This window comes from Ornithorhynchus anatinus, chromosome 12, assembly GCF_004115215.2.
Source record: "Ornithorhynchus anatinus isolate Pmale09 chromosome 12, mOrnAna1.pri.v4, whole genome shotgun sequence".
In the NCBI taxonomy this organism is placed as follows: Eukaryota; Metazoa; Chordata; class Mammalia; order Monotremata; family Ornithorhynchidae; genus Ornithorhynchus; species Ornithorhynchus anatinus.
This window is the reverse complement of record NC_041739.1, coordinates 21,041,922-21,066,396: the sequence shown is the minus strand read 5'-3', so window position 1 is coordinate 21,066,396 and position 24,475 is coordinate 21,041,922. Positions and strand designations below refer to the sequence as shown.

Below are 24,475 nucleotides of genomic sequence, written 5' to 3'. Positions count from 1 at the left end.
CACTCTCTTTTCTGGCTTTTTTTTATGCCCTCAGAGGCAACCCCGTGGGTGGACTAGTCATTGATCCATAAATCAATCAATGCTATCTATTGAGTACTTACTATGTGCAGAGTACTGTATTAAGCACTTTGGAGAGTACAATACAACAGAGTTGGTAGAAATGTTCCCTGCCCACAAGGAGTTTAGGGGAGAGTCTGGTACAACTACACTCTGCTTACTGCCCTTCATCACCCCAACATGCTCGCTTGCTTTTCAGAGTTGCAGCATCAGTAGACTCAAGGACCAAAATCTTGGATGTGGAGGAAAGAGAGAGAATTGAAGATACAACAGACACAGAAAAACCTCTGCAGAAAATCTTGTTTCCTTCTCTTAAGACATGATAATCAATGAAAGGGTTTAGGTAAAAGAGACCCTAGAGCTCTTCAGGGGTCTGTAAAATGGTCTTTTTATCTGGATTACTTCCCTTAGCGCAGTTCACTTTTATTTGTTTTTTGATGGCTCTGAGTCAATAGCAGCTTATGATCCTATTACCTATCTAGACAAGTGGAGCTGGGACGGCATCACTGATATATGTTGCTTGGATATCATTTCTGGTCCTTCCACATGCACTCCTACGTCACACTTGCTGAAACGAAGCAGGTTGCTTTGCAAGACTGGGAGGAAATTGAAGGCATATAGTTGATAAAGAAGACTAGAGTCCACCTACAAATACTTCCTGCAACAGAAAACCTGAAAGAACAAACGGATACTGCCCATTAGATGGGAAAAATCACTGACTTTTATGTTCACTTTCACGTTCTTTGGGATATTTGTGCTCAGTTACAGGATGCCAATGAAGTGGATGAATTCTTTTACAGTTGGGACAAATTTCACCAACTTGTGACCATCTTTGTTACTCATGGGTTAAAGCCTTTCACCCCAAAGTCCTCAAAGCCACCCAGCCACCAAGCTCATGCTCTGACCATGAGGAGAGAGTCAGGAAGTCCTCTCCAACAGCACACTGCCAGGGCCATGCTCATCATCATCGATATTTACTGAGAACTTACTCTGTGTAGAGCACTGTACTAAACACTTGGGAGTACACTCTGGGCATCCATAGAGTGATGTCTATGCCTCGAGCCCCTACCTTCCCTCTCTGCGCTGTACCTGGGGCCGTGGACCAACTCTCTCTGCCTTGTTTCCTCTCAGGTCCACGGTATTTGTCTGCCTTCATTTTCCAAAAGGTGTCACGTACTGAAATCCAGTTTCCCTTCTCTCACCCACGCTAGGGACACATTTCAGGGGGCCGAATTTTCTCTCTCTAGCAGAATACCAAACGCATCCCATCCACTGAGCCTGAACCCGCTTATCTTTTCATCAGTAGTGCTTATTGAGTGTTCACTGTGTGCAGAGCACTGTACTAAGTGCTTGGGAGAGTACAATACAACAGAGTTAATAGTCACATTCCCTGCCCACCACACAAAATTGGGCTCTGCCCATGGTAGTCATTCAGTATTGACGCTACTGATGCCCGTTTACTTGTTTTGATGCCTGTCTCCCCCCTTCTAGACTGTGAGCAGGGATTATCTCTACTTGTTGCTGAATTGTACTTTCCAAGCGCTTAGTACAGTGCTCTGAACACAGTAAGCGCTCAATAAATACAACTGAATGAATGAATAAATACTGTTGGCTGACAGAATAGCACTGCACGTGCAGATCAGGGAAGTTGGTATCCAAATGAGTGGCCTGATACAAGGATGATAGGTAGGTGGCATGGCCTTATGGATGTTGCACGGGTCTGGGAGTCAGAAGGTCATGGGTTCTAATCCCAGCTCTGCCACTGTGTGACCTTGGGTAAGTCACTTCATTTCTCTGTGTTCCAGTTACCTCATCTGTAAAATAGGGATTGAGACTATGAGCCCCATGTGGAACAGGGACCGTGTCCAACCTGATTTGCTTGAATCCACCCCAGCACTTAGTACAGTATGTGGCCCACAGTAAGTGTTTAATAAGTGCCATAATTATTATTATGTTGAGGGTGGCCCTTTGGTAAATTTATCTTTTACATGAATCTTTAATATTTAAGAGACAGCAAATAATAACTTCTACCCAGAGAGGTCATGGCAATGGATGATTCAGGAGTTCTGTCCCGGTCAGGTCATGCAAGTGACCTAATCAACAACATTTTTTGATTATGTTATAATGCGCAAAGCACTAAGTTAGTTAGCAGTATTCAAATGTTAATCTGGTTAAAAATGTAACCAGCCTGGCTTTTATTTTTTAATTGTTTTGTTAAACACTTACTATATGTCAAACACTAACCACTGGGGTTGGTACAAGTTAATTAGGTCAGACACAGTCTGTGTCCCTTCTTGGGCTCACAGTCTAAATAGGAAGGAGATCAGGTCTCCCCATTTTACAGTTGAGGAAACTGAGGTACAGTTGAGAAGTTACTTGCCCAAGGTTACACAGAAAGCAACTGGCAGGGCAGAGGTTAGAACCCAGGTCCTTTTCACTTCCGGGCCATGCTCTCTTCACTAGGCCATGCTGCTTTTCTAATCATTGGCTTCAACCACTTCTTCTTGAAGTGGATCCAAACCAGGGCAAGACATGTTGCTCAATGAAATGGATAGATCGCATTGGCAACGTGGCTGAGAGGGGTGTCAGTATAGAGGCAGCTTCAGTGCTTTCGGGGTGCGGTCTGCCCCAGCTGGGGCCACAGCAGCCACGGCTGCAGGTGGGTGCAGAGTGCAAGCCGGATTTCTGGGTGGAGCGCTTCCTGTTCCGAGAACCGAGAACCCATGCCACCCTCCGCCAACTGCAACTCTCGTCTCTGCGAACCCAGCGTGAAATGTGAGCAGCTGGACAATTGCTCTCTTCTTCACAACTGACCAGCCACTCGGCACTCTCAGAAAATGCTCCCGCCTGCTTTACTCTCTTCTATGCTATTCTCCCAGACTTCGACCTCTCCCACCCAATTTAGGCTCAATGTGGATTCACAGGATTCATGGATTGACTTGGAATGGGTGTAGATAGCTGAGCCAGATTCAGCTCTCTCTAAGATCAATAAGGCAGCACTTTCCAGAAAGCATAAAACAAATCAATATAAGTCCCGGAATTCTCCCAATGAAAGCTCCTCTTCCTCCCCACTGAGGACTATGAAGGAGAGAAGAGCCCGCACTCTGCTCCTCCTTCCACATCCTCGGACCAACTGCAGCAGAGCATCGGGACGAAGTTTGTTTTAGAGGACAGAGTACAGGGCCGAGAGTTGGGGTACCTGCGTTCTAGTTCCATCTCTGTCACCGGCCCGCTGGATGCCTATGGACAAGTTACTTAATCTCTGCATGCCTCGTTTTCTTCCATCTGTAAAATGGAGATAAGCCAACCGTTCTCCCTAATGCTCAGATTGGGAGCCCCATGTGGCACAGGGGACTGTATCTGACCTAACTCTTTTGATCTCTTGGCCCACAGCAAGCACGGAATAAATAGCATCTTTACTTCATAAGTCCTCCCCAAGCATTGGCTGAGTGGTCCGGGGCCTGCAACCCATCTCCTACCTTCCACATGCAAAGGAAGGACTTCAATTGGGAGCAGTAGCAGCAGTGACGCAGCAGCAGTGATGCAACAGTGATGCAGCAACAGCAGCATTATGGGGAGGATGTGTTTGCATCTACCAAATCAGCCGTGCCCCCAATAAACGAGTTAGTGTGGGGGTGTCCAGAGTGGCATCCTTTTGCGGTGCCTGGCTGATGCTGGGTAGTGGGGGGGCACCACCTTCTCTCTCCCCACTGCATTCTGAGGAGGCACGTATCCATCCCTGAGCTATGGCAATCCACTAAAACAAGGGGCACAGCATCAGTCTCAGTATAAGAGTCACTTCAGGACCACAGCTTCTTTGACTTGACCTGAGCGTATTTGCTATTCGTTGCATTGGTTGTCTGTTCTACTTTTTTGCAATTGACAAAGTTGTAAGGATTTCCAGAAGTGAAATGGTCTCCCATCTGAACTGCCAGAATTCTTGGTTTTCCACTGCTCAGGATCTCATGGCTATTTCACAGTCGGTGAAGTCTTGACCAATAAAATTTCCCAATAACATCTAGCTAAAGGTCAGACAAGCCAAGGAATGGGGAGCATCTTCTGATATACTGAGCCTCGGCCCAGGCAAAATTGCTTTCTCATTGCGGATTATTGCTGAGTCTCTCCATTTGTTTCCAGCTTTTATATGAAAAAAAAAATCCCAAAGGGATAAACGTGCTTTGAAAGCAATTATTTGTTTTCAAATAATTTTTTGATTCCCTTTCCTTGGTTAACTCCCTCCTGATTTGGTTTTCAAAGCCTCACACTTTAGATTCTCAATTAAAGCCCGCTATTCCACTACCTTATTTATGTTGGCAAATATTGAAGATATCCCCCTCCCCAACCACCCTCCCCCCCACACACACCCTCACCCCGTCTCCAACCCATTTGTCTTTGTTCGAAGCATCTGTTTAAAATGTGGGGTCTTATACCATCAACTACCGAAGCACCCTTATTTGTCTCTCAAAAAATCGACCTCTGTTCCTGTACAAAGAGATATTACTTTGGGCTGATTGCCAAAGATGAAAAGTAATTTGACCTCAGTGAATTTTCCGTTTAAAATTCTTTTGGTAAACCTCACATTCATTTTTTTTTAATTTACAAAGAATGATAGGACTGGAAGAGACCTTCTTAAGGTCATCTAGTCCAGTCCCCGGCCTCCTCCTTCACCCACCCTGTTTCAGGAGAGACTCCCTGTCAATCTTCAGCTCTCTTCGTTCTTCATTCTCTTTTTTCCTTTTTTTTGTGGTACTTGTTAAGTGCTTACTATGTGTCAAACACTGTTCTAAGAGCAGGGGTAGGTACAAGTTAATTCCATCAGACACAGTCCCTGCCCCACGTGGGGCTTACAGGTTATGTAAGAGGAAGAACAGATATTTAATATTATTATTATTATTACTAGTAATAATAATAATAATTGTGGTATTTATTAAGCCCTTACTATATGTCAGGTACTTTTCTAAGCACGGGGTAGACACAAGATAATCAGGTTGGATATAGTCAGTCAGTCAGTCATTCATTCATTCAATAGTATTGATCCAGCGCTTGCTATGTGCAGAGCACTGTACTAAGCGCTTGGAATGTACAATTTGGCAACAGATAGAGACAACCCCTGCCCATTGACGGGCTTACAGTCTAATCGGGGGAGACAGACAAAAACAATAGCAATAAATAGAATCAAGGGGATGTACACCTCATTAACAAAATAAATAGGGTAATAAAAATATATACAAATAAGCAAATGAGCACAATGGGGAGGGGAGGGGAAGGGAGATGGAGAGGAGCAGAGGGAAAAGGGGGAAAGGGGACTTAGCTGAGGGGAGGTGAAGGGTGGGCAGAGAGGGAGCAGAGGGAAAAAAGGAAGCTCAGTCTGGGAAGGCCTCTTGGAGGAGGTGAGCTCTCAGAAGGGCTTTGAAGAGGGGAAGAGGGTTAGTTTGGCGGAGGTGAGGAGGGAGGGCGTTCCAGAACAGCAGGAGGACGTGGGCCAGGGGTCGACGGCAGGATAGGCGAGAACGGGGGACGGTGAGGAGGTGGGCGGCAGAGAAGCGGAGCGTGCGGGGTGGGCAGTAGAAAGAGAGAAGGGAGGAGAGGTAGGAGGAGGCGAGGTGATGGAGAGCCTTGAAGCCTAGAGTGAGAAGTTTTTGTTTCATGGGGAGGTTGATAGGCAACCACTGGAGGTTTTTAAGGAGGGGAGTGACATGCCCAGAGCATTTCTGCAGGAAGATGAGCTGGGCAGCGGAATGAAGAATAGACTGGAGTGGGGAGAGACAGGAGGAAGGGAGATCAGAGAGAAGGCTGACACAATAATCCAGCCGGGATATTATGAGAGCCTGTACCAGTAAGATAGCCATTTGGATGGAGAGGAAAGGGCGGAGCTTGGTGATATTATAAAGGTGAGACTGGTAGGCCTTGGTGACGGATTGGCTGTGTGGGGTGAACGAGAGAGCCGAGTCAAGGATGACACCAAGGTTGCGGGCTTGAGAGACGGGAAGGATGGTCGTACCATCCACAGTGATAGGGAAGTCAGGAAGAGGACAAGGCTTGGGAGGGAAGATAAGGAGCTCAGTTTTGGACATGTTGAGTTTTAGGTGGTGGGCAGATATCCAGGTGGAGATGTCCTGGAGGCAGGAGGAGATACGAGCCTGAGGGGATGGGGAGAGGACAGGGGTGGAGATGCAGAGAAGCAGCGTGGCTCAGTGGCAAGAGCCCGGGCTTGGGAGTCAGAGATCATGGGTTCGAATCCCGGCTCTGCCACTTGGCAGCTGTGTGACCTTGGGCAAGTCACCTAACTTCTCTGTGCCTCAGTTACCTCATTTATAAAATGGGGATTAACTGTGAGCCTCACGTGGGGCAACCCGATTACCCTGTATCTCCCCCAGTGCTTAGAACAGTGCTCTGCACATAGTAAGCGCTTAACAAATACCAAAATTATTGTTAGATCTGTGTGTCATCTGCATAGAGATGATAGTTGAAGCCGTGGGAGCGGATGAGTTCACCAAGGGAGTGAGTATAAATGGAGAACAAAAGAGGGTCTGTCCCTCTGTCTTAATCTCCATTTTACAGATGAGGAAATTGAGGCACAGAAGCTAAGTGTCTTGCCCAAGGTCACACAGCAGACAAGTGGTGGAGCCGGGATTAGAACCCAGGATAGTCTAACTCTCAGATCCGTGCTCTAAGCACCAGGCCATGTTGCTCGTCGATATCCATTTTACAGTTGAGGAAACTGAGGCACTGAGAAGTGAAGTGACTCACCCAAGGTCACCCAGCAAGACATCGGCAGGGCAATTGGCAGAGCCAGAATTAGGACGTAGGTCTGTGCTCTTTCCACTAGATCACTCTGCTTCTTGGTTTCTCTCTCAAGGGTTTGCCGTACTGACAGCCTACAAAGTCAGGCTGCTGCCAGGTAGCCCGTGCTCCTGGGGAAGTGACTTTTTCTTCCACCAACATCCTAGTCAATGTAGGTTTAGGTCTTTCAGGTGTCACAGTCTATCTGATGACCAATGAGAACACAAAAGACCTACCTAAAGGGTAAATTGATTCAACATCAGCTTTCCAACAGATGTTACGCAGAGAACTGGCCAGAAAGAGATGAGAAAGTTACGAACATCATAGCAATCACTCAAGTACAAAAAAAGGAAGAACTCTGCCTCAGATGGCATGGCAACCCTTTAAGGATCGGTCGACATCCCTCTCCCTGAGTCGGCGGCAAATGAGATCATACTTTGAAGGGCCCGAGATCTAACAAGAAATGCTGTTGGTGAAAGCTAGCTGCGGTCGTTATTAGTGACTATCTTGTGGCTATTTTTAGAAGTAAGCCAAAGGTAAAACACATGGGAACTCTACCTCCACAAGAACCGACCAATCCTCTCCTTTCTAAAATGGCAGGGCCTACCAAATGTGTTTTCCTTGTCTTCCGCCCTTCTTAAAATTTCTCATAAGCTAAGTGGGGCTTGCTTTGAATTAATCTGCCAATCAATAATATTTATTGAGTCCTTACTGCTTTGTAGAGCACCAGCCTAAACACTTGGGAGAGTACCAAAGAATCAGTAGATCTATTCTGTGAGCATCAACAAAATCCACTCAACAAAGACAGGGCACTATTGATGCATTAGTTTCAGACATTGCTTTGTAGAAATTCCACTTGCAATAACTGAAACATGCTGCAGTTCCCACAAGATGTCTGAGATCTCTTTCCAAATCTGCTGGTGTCTCCCATCAGCACACGCCTAGAATGAATATCACTCACTAGCAGCTGGGGCCCCGTGCCTGCTCAAACCCCGCATAAGAGGAAAATAAAGAAATTCTTTTCACTGCAATTGTCCATTGGTTTTCTGCAATATCATTTTCTCTTGGGGCAATTTGCAATCTAAATTTTCTCTTCAGAATATAAAGCCAGAGATCGGATTTCCATCCTGCGATACCCTTCAGGACAAATACCATTAAGTACCAATACACCAACCCAGTAGTTTATAACAACCCGTTCCTGATATTAATTTGTACTGCACTGTTTTGTGACACTCCATTATTTTTTCCTCTTGCTAATTTTCATCTGCACCAATGTTCCTCTCTGGGGTTACGTGTCAGTTAAAACTGTACTTGACAATCGAGATTGGGGGCACCAAACTTTTACAGAACCAAGAGCAGCAATGGCAACTCACTACGTGGAACTGGTAGCCATAGGGTGGTGTATGATTTGCAGTAGGATCCTCATACATTTACATAATTTCCCTTGCAAAAATACAATGATGCAATGTTTGTTATTTAAGTGCAACAGCAAAAATAACTGATACTGTCAGAAATCGAAGGACTAAAAGTGAAGAATTGCTGGATTTAAACTGGAATAATTTGCAAAAGCTAACCATGTTTCTTAAAACCCAGGGTTTATAAAAGCCACCATTTGCTCCTGGTGAGAATAGCATAAGGCTGATTTCATATATTTATTTATTATGCAGGAGCCATTAGGCTGGGAAATTGTGTTTATTTGCAAGACTACTATACTATGATCTCTGGAGAAGTCTCCAGCATGGTTAGTTCAAAGTGCTACAGGATTTTTAATATAAACTTTAAGTCTGGGCAGGGAATGCTATGTGTTTTGCACATAGTAAGCACTCAATAATTACCACTGATTGATTGAGTGATAGTCATTGTTTGGTTGAGGAAGCAGTGTGACTCAGTGGAAAGAGCACGGGCTCGGGAGTCAGAGGTCATGGGTTCTAATTCCAGCTCTGCCACTTGTCAGCTGTGTGACTGTGGGCAAGTCATTTCACTTCTCTGTGCCTCAGTTACCTCATCCATAAAACGGGGATTAAGACTGTGAGCCTCGCGTGGGACAACCTGATTACCCTGTATCTACCCAAGTGCTTAGAACAGTGCTCTGCACATAGTTTACACTTAACAAATACCAACATTATTATTATTATTATTATTAAAAAGGGTTCAACCCAAAAACAAATATAAGCAGTCTTACTCTTCTGAATTTTTAGAAAAATCATAAAATGGCTGAAAAAAATCTGGCTTCCATTTCAAACAGACTCTACTTTAGTCCAATCATCAGGGGAAACTGGCTGTATTTAACAAAAAAGAGAAAGGTAGGGCTGCATTTTCACAGATTTGGGTTCTAATCTCTGGTCTGCCACCTATCTGCTGTACGACCTTGCGCCAGTCACTTAACTTCTCTGTGTCTCAGTTGCCTCATCTGTAAAATGGGGATAAGATGGTGAGCCCCATGTGGGACCTGAACTGTGTCCAACCTGATTAGCTTGTATCTACTCCAGTGCTTAGTACAGTTCCTGGCACATAAGAAGTACCTAGTACCATTAGAAAAATTACTGTGCATAATGGCCTCCTGCCTGACACCGTATTTCCAAATTGATTGCTTATTTTCTTTTACTACTGAGGAAAGTACATCGTGTTGTATTTTACTGTAGATTGTAGCTTTGTTGTTGATTCTAGAAGCTTTCAGTTGGTTCTGTTTTTAATTTCATGAACATTGTACAATATAAAGTTTTGTGATGTTCCTATTAAAAACAGGTACAGCTACTATAAAGAAATGGCCTGCACAACTTTATAGAAGCACTCATGGAGAAAGAAAACTGTGAGGGCCCAAGGGCTCATGTAGTTAAGCCTCTCTTTTCACTCAGATGAACATTCAACATTTGTTAAGGTCTTCTCTTTACAAAGATCTGTAACTCTCCAGGTGGAGTGGAGCACAGATCTTTATTTTTCCTATTTTTGAAATCCAAGTGGGAACTCCCACATTTTGGCTTAAGCACTTCAAATGCCAGATGTTGCTTCCCAATTATTTTCTAATGTGGTCAGTTTCAGGATAATAAACTGGGCAGTGAGTTTCATTTCCAACAGACTTTAAGTCCATCCCCAGGGGAAACCAGTTGCTTGTGTGGCTACTTAAGCTTCCCATCCAGTAGAACTTGGTTTTAGAATTTAGTCCTGATAATAGTGTAGAGAAGCAGCATGGTCTAGTGGATAGAGCATGGGCTTGGGAGTCAGGAGGAACTGAGTTCTATCCTTGCTCCATCATCTGTCTGCTGTGTGATATTGGGCATGTCATGTCACTTCTCTGCACCTCAGTTACCTCGTCTATAAAATGGGGACCAAGACTGTTAGTCCATGTGGGATATAGACTGTGTCTAACCTGATTAGCTTGTATCTATCTCAGCGCTTAGTACAGTGCCTGGAAGCTAGGAGAAGCAGCGTGGCTCAGTGGAAAGAGCCCGGGCTTGGGAGTCAGAGGTCATGGGTTCAAATCCCGGCTCTGCCATTTGTCAGCTGTGTGACTGTGGGCAAGTCACAACTTCTATGTGCCTCAGTTACCTCATCTGTAAAATGGGGATCAACTGTGAGCCTCACGTGGGACAACCTGATGACCCTGTATCTACCCCAGCGCTTAGAACAGTGCTCTGCACATAGTAAGCGCTTAACAAATACCAACATTATTATATGGTAAGGAAGTGTGTTTAAAAAATACCATTTTTTTTTTAAAGTGTAGGTGGACAGGCCTCTCCTGGAATTTGAAACATTACCACTATCACTCCAGATCCCTTGGAATCTATTCCACCCAAATTAAGAACTAAACTCCCACTTGAACTCATAGTCCCACTGCAGGGAAACAGATCTTAAATTGGTATGAAAGAAGTCCACTTCTCTGGCAAGCTGTCGATGGAGTCAGGGAACACAGGGTTCCATCAAAGATAACACTTCACCAGTTCTCCATACATATTGGTCCATTTCTCAGCTCTGTATTACTGGGTTTTCAGAGCTTTTTGGAGGTTCACAAGAACAGTGCACTCGTAAGCCATGGAAGTGGGTGGGGAAGGGATGGAGGCAGGTAGCTGGGATGAAAGGGAACTCTTGGATTGATCCTCATGTCTCCAAAATCCCACAAATTAGAAAATACCCTAGGCCACACCTGGATGGGCACCCACAGCAAAATTTAGCAGAGAAGCAGCAATAACAATGATGGCAGTTATAAACTGCTTATTATGTGCCAAGCACTGTGCTAGTTCTGGGATCATTACAAGATAAACATCCAGACTCATTCCCTATTCCACATTCCCTATTCATGATCTAAGATGGAGTGAGAATGGGTACTTTGATAGGTACAGAAACTAAGGCACTGAGAAGCTAAAGGATACGTCAAAGATTATACGAGAAGCAGCATGACATCATCATCGTTATTATTATGGTATTTGTTAAGCAATTATTATGTGCCAAGCACTGTTCTAAGCACTGAGATAGATACAAGGTAATCAGGTTGTCCCACGTGGGGTTTACAGTCTTAATCCCCATTTTACAGATGAGATAACCGAGGCACAGAGAAGTTAAGTGACTTGCCTAAGGACACGCAGTAGACAAGTGGCATCAAAAATGCAGATAGAAACGGTGAGTCATGGCAGAATGGAGTGCACTCTGCAGTCTGATAACCGCAAGTCGTCCTATCGGATGCATCCGCACAATATCACTATTTTGAGGTCTCTGTTGTATTGTGCTCTGCCAAGTGCAAGCCACTGCACACAAAATAAACACTCAAAAATGCCAATGATGATGACTAAGTGTGACAGAAAGATTAAGCTCACTGTGTCTCACAAACAGGAGTTCCAAAAGGGACTTCCATTCAGCCACAAGAATACAGCATTATGATAATGAATATTTTTTGCGCATTTGTCTACTGCACAGCTCTCATCTTACATCGAATACAAATATTCCTGGGGAGATGGTTTGCCTCAGTGGACACGCTGTAGATTATGTCTCCTTTAAAACCAGTCCAGCCAAGCTAGAGCAGCCTTCTTGCCAGTCCCCAGCAAGCACAGGGTTGGCTCTCTGTGCCGCCAGCAGCCACTTTTGCACATCGCTGTTTACCTCAATGTCCCCAGCGGCCGTTGAGCTGGGCCAGCTCTCATTATGAACGTGCCACCAGGCTTCTGTTCCCGGCCTTGGCAGCTGGGTTTGGTTTGGTGTTTGTCATCAAAGACCACTTTGCAAATCAGTTCATTTTCCTCCAAAATCTCTCAGCTCCCCACACTGGAGAGGGGCAGAACACCGGCCTGGCAATCACGCATCTTGGATGGCACTGAATGGAAGCCGAGCATCTACCAATCTGTGGCTTCTCTGTATTTTGGGCCAAACCCTAGGAAGGTTTCCACCCCTCCTCTCTACCTCCAAGTCACATTAGAGAACGCCGGACAGTGTGGCTTAGTGGAAAGCACATGAGGGTGAGAGGAGCTGGGTCTGACACTTGCCTGTTGTGTGACCTTGGACAACAAGTAACTTAAATTCTCTGGACCGCAGTTTCCTCAACTGTAAAATGGGGATTCGATACCTGTTTTTCCTCCTGTTTTGTGAGCCCCATGTGGGACAGGGACTACGTCGGACCTGATTAACGTGCATCTATCTCAGTGTTTAGAAGAGTACTTGTTACATAGTAAGCACTTAACAAATGCCATAAAATATCATTAATTATATCTCCCCTCACTCCTCCCATGTTATGATTCAAGCCATCTGCTCTGATTCAGGAAAATTCTTCCCAATATATTTCCACCGTTCTCCAGAGAAAGGACAGGTACAAAAAAGATGACAGAAGCAACCATTTTTCTAAAGCAGTTACATTGCCAAATCTTGGCCTAGGGTAAACCAGCCTACTAGGATTGTGAAATAAAGTCCTTGGCAACTCCGGATGGGGTAGTCAATCGCAGCTCAGTCAACTTTCTCTCCCTTGGGCAATATCTTAGAGTTCCTGCTCTCCATGCTCCATTGGCCCCGAGATAATTTATTATTTGTTTATATGTTTCATTTATTCTGGCAGGGCTGAACAAGCCCCATGTGCTGAGAGTGCTGCATCACTCCTCAGGATGGAAGGATGGGGTCTGCTTGGTTTTTAGGCAGACCAGAGGCGACTAGGCGAGCTCTGATGCATCACCTTTTCCAAAGCCAAGGAGGGACAGTAATCTGTTTTACTTTAGGACACGACAGCTGGTCCCCGACAAAACTGAGAAACCGCTCCGGCTTCTACTCTGAAAAACCACAAATGGCCCATGTGATCCCCAGCTAGTCTTGGTTTCCCTTCTTTACCGTGCCTTTTTGCTCCAGCTCAAAAGCAAAACTAACAGCCTTTCAGTTTCCTAAAGGCACCTGGGAAATGCTTTGAGGCTATAACCCAAACCTCCCTCAGGCACTCAGTATTCTTCCGCCATCTTAGTACCACTTCCATTGAAAGCATAACATAAAAGGGCCAGTAACCTCACAATCACCCAGCAGCATGTATTAAGCACGTGTGTATAATGTGTAGTCAATATTTGCACGTCTATCTCGCCTATAGAGTGGAAGCTCCTTAGAGACAGGCTATGTACCTCCAAACACAGTATAGTGTCTGGCATTCTATAGACATTCAATAAATACCACCACGACTTCTAATAATACTATTACTATTTCTGCTCTGTGCCTTTTTGACATTGAGAGCCCTGCTGTGACCTTGGGGAATCTGGCACTGTGAGCCCCTTGAGGTCAGGAGCACTGTGAACATGGACCTGCCTGACATTGTGAGCCCCCCCACAGGACAAGTTACAACTTCTCTGGGCCTCAGTTATTTCATCTGTAAAATGGGGATCAAGAGTGCGAGCCCCGTTTGGGACAGGGACTGTTTCCAACCTGATGAATTTGGATCTACCTCAGAGCTCAGAACACTGCTTGGTACATAGTAAATGTTAAACAAGTACCGTCATTATTATTATTATTATTATTACCTCTTCCTCCTTGGTCTGCCACTCCTCCTCCTCCTCCTCTTCTTCCCCAGGCCCAGGAGCACTGGATATAAATCTACTGCACACTGGACAGTGAACAGCCATGTAAGTCAATACCCAGTGGGCATTCTAATCAGGGCCCCAGTGATATAATAAAACAAGAAAACTCAGGGCCGGTCAGCAGAACTCAAATGTATTTTTCTATAGATAGCCCTATGGGCGTCTTCCCTGCTTTCTGTCCACTCTGGTGCAATAGGAGTCCTTTCTCACCAGGATCGGGCAATCTCCAGTGCAGCAGGTGGGTGGTGTTTGGTATTGGCCAGGAGGCTCTAATTGGGTAGCCCAGAGTCATGTCAGAGAGAAACAGGCAGGGGGAGTTGCCCAAAGAAATGCGGGACAAAGCGGGAGCCCAGACTGAGTTATGGAATTCAAAATATGAATTTTGGAAGAAGCAAGGGGAAAACTATTCAGTTATTTGCACCACTGACCCCACCCACCTCATGAGTCCCGCTGTAATAAGATGCCACAGTCCCCGGGCCCGCTGCTGTTGGTAATGCATGGACTGCAAGGTTCCACAGGACACTGCCAGGGGCTCTTTTGGGAAAGAGATGCGTAGAGAATATTTGTGTGTCACGTGTGGCGCCTGGTGGGTTGGGGTTTACCGTGTTTCTTCATTCGCCTCACCACGTCGCATAGTTATTGCTTTCCATAATAGGAGGGTGGAATTGGAAACTTTGTCTGCTTGCCTTCTAGATTCCAAACAAGCTATGTTTGTATCAGCGATGCCATAGTAATACCGGTGAGGAAGCATGGAATCGAATCATTACCGATGCAATTATTTTAGTCTTTCTGCTGTGGGACAGGGTTTTTGCGGAACCATATATTTTACATAAAATAATAACTGGGCTGCTGTGGGCTCTAATGATATAATTTCATCCTGCGCTCTTCGGTTTATGCTGCCACCAGGACCCCAAGATAGCATTAATTCATGTAACTGGCAGGAGTCCATGTAATGTTTTTTCCATTTCTCTTATAAGTGAATCTGACTGTTAATCGCCTAACATTTAAAGGGGAAAGGGCCTCTCTGGTATATTCCTTGGTGCCATAACAAAACCAGACGTTACAGACTATTTCCTACCACTGGGAAGGTCTGGGAATCTTGTCGCTTTCAGAGTCAGGGCTTTCTCAGTTTAGCTCTTAAATTCCCCAGATGCTTTGCATTCCCCTGACTCGTTTCGATGTCCCCTGCTACAGTGATCATCGAAGCAGCCCTCGTCTCGTCTGGCATCTCAGAGACTGACTCACCCCTGGGCCACATCGCACAGAGCAATACTCTGATGCCAATGATTTGGGAAATGTGGAACCCAATAGTCTTCTTCAGCATGAGGATCGCCTAAAGTTTCACCCAGACTTTCAGAGCTTCCCAGGAGGAAAACTGGCACCCCTATACATGTCCTGCCTGGGGTCTCTAACCATAGAGAAGCAGCAGAAGCATGCTGACTTGAAGAATACTAACATCAATAAGGAAAAGTGGTAGCTTCCCAAGACCTGGTATCAATGATATTTATTGAGCGCTCTGTGCAGAGCACTCTACTAAGTGCTTGGTAGAGTACAAAACAACAGAATTATCAGACATATTCTCTGCCCATAATCCTAGAACCACAGAACCTAGAAACTGGTGAACTACAGGTTATAAAGCCCTAAGCTTGGGCAACATTGGGGTGAGGGGAGGACTGGTTTTCTGAAGTCAGGGACTGTGAAGTCACACTTCTTCCATGGCACCTTTGTCCTTCCCTCATCCCTCAGTCCCCTGTTCTTTTCCCATTCCCCTGGTCAATCTTCCTCCCCTAGTAAGCTAGGATCCCTGTTTGAAAAAGGCTTCTGGCCTGGGACCGACATTCAGCATGTCACCCATTCGGTGGTGACAACCTGCCACACAACTGCAAGCAGCTAAGAACACTGAAGAAAGAAATCCTAAAACCACACCAGTTTGAAATCCAACCCACCCAGACAGGACTCAGCCATGGAACAGTACAGAGAAAGAAAAGAAAATGTTAAATAAAAATTCAGAGAAGAACAGAGTAATGGCAATGAGAGGTCAACATGACATTGCTTGGTTTATTATGTAATGAGGGGATGAAGTGCCGTGTTATGGTGATGCAATGTAACATAGCTAATAGCCAAGATAAAAGGCTCATTACCTCTCCAAATGGTGGCTGCCTAGGACATCCCTCTTTGAACAGCAGCTTTGACTCTGAGCTCAAGGACCACGGTCTTGACAGTTTTCCAATACAAACAGAATGGAGCAGTCTTCTGAACACATCCAGAACCCTTGACCTTCTTTCCCATCCATCTCACATCAGAGCCCAGAAGCTGGTGGGCTTTGGGGTCCCTTGACTCCATAATATGCGATGTAAAGACTGAAAGCTCACCGTGGATAGGGAACATATAACGTTGGTATTTAACGTTGCTATTTGTTAAGCGCTTACTATGTGCAGAGCACTGTTCTAAGCGCTGGGGTAGATACAGGGTAATCAGGTTGTCCCACGTGAGGCTCACAGTTAATCCCCATTTTACAGATGAGGTAACTGAGGCACAGAGAAGTTAAGTGACATGCCCACAGTCACACAGCTGACAAGTGGCAGAGCCGGGAGTCGAACTCATGACCTCTGACTCCAAAGCCCAGGCTCTTTCCACTGAGCCACGCTGCACTGTACTCTCCCAAGCTGTTAGTACAGTGGTCTGTCCACAGTGGAGTGCTCAATAAATGCCACTTAAATTTTGTAATTACAGTTGCCCTCCAATTAGCCACTGGCAATTAATGTCGATAAACCAGTAAGCTACAGTAACTGATATAACTTTAGACTGTCAGCAAGCCAGTAGACCATTGATTACTAATGAAATAATTTGAGTCTTGTGGGTAAGCCAGGAAGCCATCAGTAATTTCACTCATGACCTCGGACAGGGTTTCTGCTTTAAAATGGGCAAGGATTTGGTTGGGTGGGTGGGTAGTCCAATGATCCTTTCAAACTTAGGTGCTGACTTCATGGCTCACAAGCTGTGGGAGCCAGGATACTATTTCACTCACATGCAGCCTCATGACATGTTCTGTGCCTCTCCCACCCTTACGTCCATCTCCTAACTGCACAGTCTCTTCCTGGAGCTAATATTATAACATCCTGTGCCCACTCTGAGCAGCCTGATGCCAAAGGAGGGCACAGGAAGCCACTTGGAGGACAAAATAATATTTTGGTCCCTACCACCAGCTGGGCAGTCGCAGGACTACTTAAAACATGTGAGTGAGGGGAGGAGAAGAATGTTGATGAAAGCCTCCCTTCCTCTAAACCTCATCACCCACTTGCCCAAAATAAAAAAAGTTGGCATCATTTCCTTCATTGTTTGACCTACCACTCCAACTTCTACCTAAACTGTGCTTAACTAAACCCATTTCTCCCTCCTTTATGACAACTGGCAATCTAATGAATTATGGTATTTGTTAAGTGCTTACTTTGTGCCAAGCACTGTATTAAATAGATACAAGTTAATCAGTTCCTTGAATGCCAGTTTCTTCTCTCTTGGGAAAGTGAACAAGTTCCAGTCATTCTAGTGATTCAAAGAGTGGTTGGTTTTACATGTCTGTTGACGCTGCAATTGCTAATACATACAAAACTGAACTTTAGAACGAAGCATCATGTCTAGGAATCATGAAAAGAAGCTAACTGGTGGGGCGGCTCTCACCGGTTCTAGATTAAGGGATAAACCAGGCAAACTCAACCAATCAATGGTATTAACTGCACACTTAATATGTGCAGAGCACTGTACTAAGCTTCCAAGTGATGTGACTCTAAGTCTAAACCAGATGGAATGAAGGATAGCTGATGATAACATTGGATGGATTTGATCCAATCCTATTTCCACACAGACCCAAGTCAAGCTCTACATCGTTGTCTGATAATAGTCACTTGGAAATCTTTGACTGGGTCCACCAGGAGCGACTATTTGCTGGTAAGTGTGCCCTGGAGACAAGAAGGGTGGCCTACTGGAAAGAGCATGGACCTGGGAATCAGAGGACCTGGGTTCTGATCCTACCTCTGCCACTTGCCTGCTCGGTGACCTTGGGCAACTCACTTAACTTCTCTGGGCCTCAGTTCCCTCAACTGTAAAATGGAGATTCAATACCTTTTTTTCCTCTCCTACCTACAATGTGAGTCTCATGCCTGATCTTGTATCTATTCCAGTGCTTAATACAGTGTGTTCTCTGCCTCAAATTATATTGTAAATTCCTTAAAGGCTGGGGCCCTGCCTTCCTTTAGCTCCACACAAGGTTCAGTAAAAGTTCTGCAAACATACCGATGATTAATTGAAAAAATCAATCAATGGTATCTACTGAGAGCTTAGCATTTTTAGAGAACTGTACTAAGTGTTTAGGAGATTACAATACAACAGAACCAGTGGACACGTTCCCTGCCCATAACGCGTTAATGGACTATAGAAGAACATAACCCAGTAAACTGAAAGAGGCATCCTGTAAGCCAGTCAGTCAACTAACTTCTGCTCTAACTTCCCCTTTGCCTCCTTGCTTCCTGCTTTAAAAGAAAGCCTTTATGACACCTTAACTGTATCCCTTTGGCCTGTCTGGTGTTCTTGTGTATGTGTACTGGGGCGGGGGGCTGCCTGGGGGCGGGCAGTGGGAGATGATCATTTGCTTGGATAATCTGTCTAGGTCTGTGAAGGAGATTGGTAAAAAGTCCTACAAGGACTGATTTGCCTAAGAGGATGAAAGAATCATGAGATTTCCCTCAAACTTCCTTTCCCAGGAGTTTTTGGTGATGTCATTCCATCGAATTTCCCATTCCACTATGGGTGAGGGAGCAGGCCCCCACTGTCCCCACAATACTGAGTGAACAAGATGGGCATACACAAAAGCCTACCCCAATTATCACCTAATTTAATTGCCATGTTACAGATAATAATCTGGTTGGAGCCCATACACTGTGAGAAGCTATAGTGAATCAGAAAAGGTGATGCTTTTCTGTGGGTAGCCACAATAAAATTTTGCTTTGCTGCTTTCATTTAGAAGGGCTGGCAATCTCACTAAGAACATGACAGAACATCAGAGGACGTCCTTTCCATTTCTAACGCAATGGAGAAAATAGTCTAATGTGCCTCGGATACTATCGGGACTTAATGAGAAACAACAATGACAATGCCATCAGATAGGGATCTTGAGGCTCACCCTATTTTTCTGTGCTTGAAAGGAAATCTGCTGATTACATAAGAATAATTCCAAGATCCACTGTTTTGTACCTGATTTCAGGGCTCTTAGATTTTATTTTTTTTTCCAGGTTTGAGCAGTGAGAATCTGTACTCCTCAATTCTCTTTTGTGTTGGAAGAAGGACTGGGATTGAGCCCTTTGGGACACATTTCGAAGGGAGAGGATGTTCTGAAATCCACTTACTTTGCTCTTCTGATCACTTCCCCGCCCCACTACTTCTTCCACCACTTAAAGCAGGGATCTCAATTTAAAATGGGAGGCTTGTCAATAAATATCAATTGAATGATTGACTGAGGGAGCTACAACGCTTAGAACGGTGCTTGGCACATAGTAAGCGCTTAACAAATACCCTCATTGTTATTGTTGTTACCACTGCTGTGGATCAGCAATACTCCAGCTGCAGTATGGGGGAACTACACTGCCCTGTTTTGGGGTATTTTTTAGGGGGTGTTCATTTTGTCTTCTATTTGTTAAACACTAACAATATGCCAGGCATATTAAGTGCTGGGGTGGATACCACTTAATCAGGTTGGACACAGTCCATGACAGGTTGGACACAGTCCATGACCCACATGGGGCTTCACAGTCTTAATCCCTGTTTTACAGATGAGGGAACTGAGGCACAGAGAAGTGAAGTGACTTGCTGAAGGTCACATGGCAGACAAGTGGCAGAACTCAGGTCTTTCTTACTCCCAGGCCTGTGCCTGGACCCCTACAATGCTCTTCTAGTCCATGGACATGGGGACGGGCAGATGAGAGTGATACAGATGCCCAGAGTGGCCACCTCAAAACAGACATGTTACCTCTCTCCCTGGGTGGATTCTGGGGTTGCTCTTGTATCTACCACAGTTAACAGACTCTGACCGATTCCCTTTCACTGTAGTTGCCCAGGGTCTCAGTAATAATAATAATGATAATGACATTTGTTGAGCACAATAATAATAATGATAATAATGACATTTGTTAAGTATTGACAATGTGACAGGCACTATCCTAAACTCTGGTTTGGAAATGAGCAAACTGGGTTGGACACAGTCCCTGTCCCACATGGGGATTATGATCTTAATCCCCATTTTACAGATGAGGTAACAGAGGCACATAGAAGTAAAGTGACTTGTTCAAATTTGCAAGCAGGTATGAGGTGGATCTGGGATTGGAACCCAGATCCTTCTGACTCCCAGGTCTATGCTCTATCCACTAGGACATGCTGCTTCAGTTGGCTCATTTGTCCTGCCTGACAAAGTACGAGACAAGATAATTCTTTCTGAATGTTTGGGGGATTTCTGCCCTCATTGGCTACAGCTCAAACAGTGTGTTCGTGCATTTCTTGGGTCATGGGTGCCTAGATCTAGACTAGAGCAGAGTAACTGAGCTCCTGAGTAATCTGTTGAATGATTCATGGAGCATCTTTCACTCTGGCTTCAAAGAAAACATTTCACTTTTTTGCCAGGGGAAGGTGTTTTCTGAAAACGTGGTCACTGAAAAGAATGGGTCATTGCAAAGTGGATAAATGGCAGGGCATATATAATAGAGAAAATTCTCCTTCTACAATAACTTCAAAGCAGCTTCCGTTTATAAAGCACTTTTTATTCAGATGGATCTCAAACAGCTTTATAAACTGGAGAATGTAACCGATACAACTTGGAGTCCAAAGACAGGGCTTGGCACCCTGGGATGAAGAAGTTTAATAAATAGATTTTGACTGAATTGTTTCTATACACAGTGAGTCAGATTACTCTCAGCCCCCAAGTATTTCCCAGGTAGTAATTGGGGACATCAACACTTGCATGCCATTCGGAGAAGGATTAGGACACTGCACTAGGAATGCATTTAATGGCCCTCAAGTGACTTACGGATGTTAACCTACACTCCTAATTTACTCTCAGAAATGGACTAGGGGCCTGGGAAAAGTATAGTCCTCGTTCAAGGAAGAGTCTGAGTTACCTGAGTTTATGAAGCCTGGAGGGATGATAGTTTATGGGAATTTGGTTGACAACCTTCCTGCTCATGACGGTTTTCCTATGCCTTCCACAAGCTGAAGTCAGCAGGGGGCATGCCCAAGACATTCCCACCCAATCATTATTGAAAACACCCTATGTGTGTATATATAAACGTGTGTATATATATGTGTGTGTGTATATATATATATATATGTAAACATGCTTACTGTGCACCAGACACTGTACTAAGCCCTGGAGTAGATACCAAGGTTGGACACAGTTCCTGTCCCACACTAGGCTCAGTCTTAATCCCTATTTTACAGGTGAGGTAACTGAGGGACAGAGAAGTAAAAGACTTGCCCAAGGTCACACAGCAGACAAGTGGCGGGGCCAGGATAAGAACCCAGGTCCTTCTGACTCCCGGCCTGTGCTCTATCCACTAGGCTACTCTACTAAATGAGAAAAATTAATAAATGGTAAATGCAGTCTACCGACAATTTTAATCTTATAATGAGAAGATCTCAAAATTGTCCCATTCGAAAGATCTAAAGGGAACAGCTTCACAGAGTTGCGAGGCTGCCCTGCTACTGTGGTCCCTGCCACCCTCTCTTATTGGTGCCCCGAGGCAGATGTTCCTTGCACTTATTGAATGAAGCCGGCCCTGGCCCCCTCCTACTCCCCAGTCCAATTCCCTGCAACTCTCCCCCAGGCTGAATCTCAGAAACCTCAGGCTCCTTTCCTGGGAACACAACCTCAGTTCATCAGGCACAGATGAATGTGCTGCAGAGAAATTGGCTCTTGTAGATTGTAGACTATCCATCAGCAAACATTTCTACCACATTACAGTGGAATAGGGGGAAAGTTAGGGAAGTGCTGTACAAAAACACACATGTGCACACACACTCTACAGATATACTTAAGAATTACGTGATAAGAAAAACAAACACATCAGCAGAAGATGCCTTCACAACTCACTTGTCCTGCGACGTGGTTTTAGGCTTTCTGAAGTCTGGGGTTTGAATTCATCCCTCAGAAACTGCTGAACTGGGTGGCCTAGCTTGGCTGCCAACATCATAAAATCCATCTAAGATGACAGTTCAAATAGAACAGACTATTAAAAAAAATCTCCACCAACCCAGTTCTCGTCATTTTTTTGACACCGCTCTATTTCATCAATTCCTTCAGCCCTTCTGCCAGCCCGGGGGTCAGAGCACTGCTCAGAGGATCTGGAGACCTGGGTTCTAGTCAAAGCTATGCCATCTGCTGGGAAGGCATCTGGCCAGAGAACCAACTAGGGCGTCCATGGCGGCTTTCCGGGTCAATGTGCCATGGACCAGCTGGGGCATTATGCTGTGGTCACTTCAGTCTGAACATAAAAAACCTTCATGTGCACGCCTCGCTGTGCTGCACCCTCTTCTGCCTACTCCCTTCCTGCGTTCTGGGTCCCCAAGGAGAAACGACAGGCCAGGATCAGAGAGTGTACGTGGCGCTGCACAAAAATCAATTCCTTCAAGCGGGGTCTCCGTCCCGTAATGACTGAGGTTCATCCACTGTCCTGGAGGAAGACTCCCATCAAATGGGTTACTTTGCAGGCTACAGGTCTAGTAACTTGCACTTTTGTATGTGTTCTTTCGTTTTTCTCTTCCCCAGCACTAATTACAGTACTTGGCACTAAGTAAATGCTTAAATTCAATTGTAATATATTATTATGTTTCTGTTCTTTTGTGAGCCTTATGTTGGACATACATAGGCCATAAGCCCCATGTGGGACAGGGACTATGTCACACTTGATTATCTTGTATCTCCCCCAGTGCTTAGTACAGTCAGAACATATCAAATGCCACAGTTATTACTAGTATTCTGTACCGTACTCATATGTATATGTTTTGGTCTTTGCCTGTCACTTGTATGTCTGTGAGTTGTTTGCCTTTCATACCTTCAGTTGAAATCTGGTTCAGAGCAGGAGCCAATATTTCCTTCCCTTTCATCTCCCCATAGGGCTTATCCTGGTGTTCAATAAATTCTGTTGATTTACTGTTTCTGGAGAGAAAGAGAGAAAGTTTCTGTCTCACACCCATCATTGGCAGGCCATAGATAATGAAGCTGAGTCTCTCTCAGATCTTCATCTCAACTGGAGTAATTCATGACCTGGCCAGTTTAGGACAGAATCCAACCATGTCTTAATAAGAAAACCCACTAACTCCCCCTGGGGCTATGCTGCTTGGAGACTAGTCCTTTAGCCTTATAAACTATGACATAGTCCACTTTGTGTTAGCCTCATGAGTGTGCCCTGATGTCACATTACTAGGCAACAAGAAATAACTCAAGACATCTATTAAGAAGGAAATGCTTTCTCCCAGACGAGATCATTACTGAACAGTTTGGGTGTTCAAGAGCAGGCCTCTTACAAGTGGATGATTTACTGTCTCAGGCCCTGGTGAATGCCCCCACCCTGCACCCACCCGCCACCTCTTTTTAATCATTTGAGACAGGATTATGTTTCGAGCTAGAAATAATTTTAACCGCATGGTGAGTGTATCAAAGGTAATCACTAGGCGTTGGCTGGGCAAATAAAAAGCAGTCTCTGTGGAAGCCTTGAAACTATGAGACACAGTATGTGATCTGCAGGACAAGCTCCAGTTCGGTGTCTGTCACTGTTAGGGCAGTGAAGAAGGTTTGGAACAGAAGGAGACAATCCACAACAACACACCACCACTGAAATTGAACAGGTTTGCTTGTAGAAGCGAAATATTCTTTCTACAAAATTCAGTTATTTTTTTTCCTCCTTGCTACTGCATTTAGCCGGTTCACTACTGAGGCTGGGAGTCACATCTTAGAGGGCGGAGACTCGCCCACCTTCCCTCCGATGTTGTCACATGTGGGGGTAACAAGCTTTCTGACCAAGGTCACTCACGAGTCACGAAGTACTCTTTAAGACTCTTCACTACCCGATCAAGGACAGTTCTGCATCACTTCTTGGACCGGCTGCCAGCTCATCATCATTGCACTCAGTTACATGGATGGCTAGGTTTCAGCTTTCTGATGCCTATCTTACTTCCCCTGCTTGATTGAGTGCGAGGGAGGTTTCCACTTCATCTTACAAAAGGACTTTTGAAAACCGAAGGCGAGACTTTCGGGCCAAATAACTGGGAATTCTTTTAAAGAGCAGCTTTTAGGTGAGGACATGGGCCGTACGTTCATTAATTCGTTAAACCTCCGGACTCTTCCATGTGTTTTTATCTCCCCTTTACAGCCAAAGTGTGTAGCTCGATCATTATGGGAAGTAGCCTGGCCTACTGGAAAGAGCATGGGCCATGGAGTCAGAAGACCTGGGTTCTCATGCTGGCTCCGCCACTTGCCTGCTGTGACCTTGGGCAAGTCATTTCACTTTTCTGTGCCCCAATTTCCTCATTTGTAAAATGGGGATTCAATACCTGTTCTCCTTCCCCCT

At 45.0% G+C, this 24,475-nt stretch overlaps 1 long non-coding RNA gene across 1 annotated transcript; it reads right to left on the bottom strand.

The window, feature by feature from the left end:
- Positions 1-339: 339 nt before the first annotated feature.
- LOC103171139 lies at positions 340-23,060 on the bottom strand. Its single transcript, XR_486607.3, has 3 exons — positions 22,961-23,060; positions 22,000-22,108; positions 340-729 (listed from the first exon to the last, which is right to left on the bottom strand). It is a non-coding gene; the product is annotated as an uncharacterized LOC103171139 (long non-coding RNA).
- Positions 23,061-24,475: the final 1,415 nt, after the last annotated feature.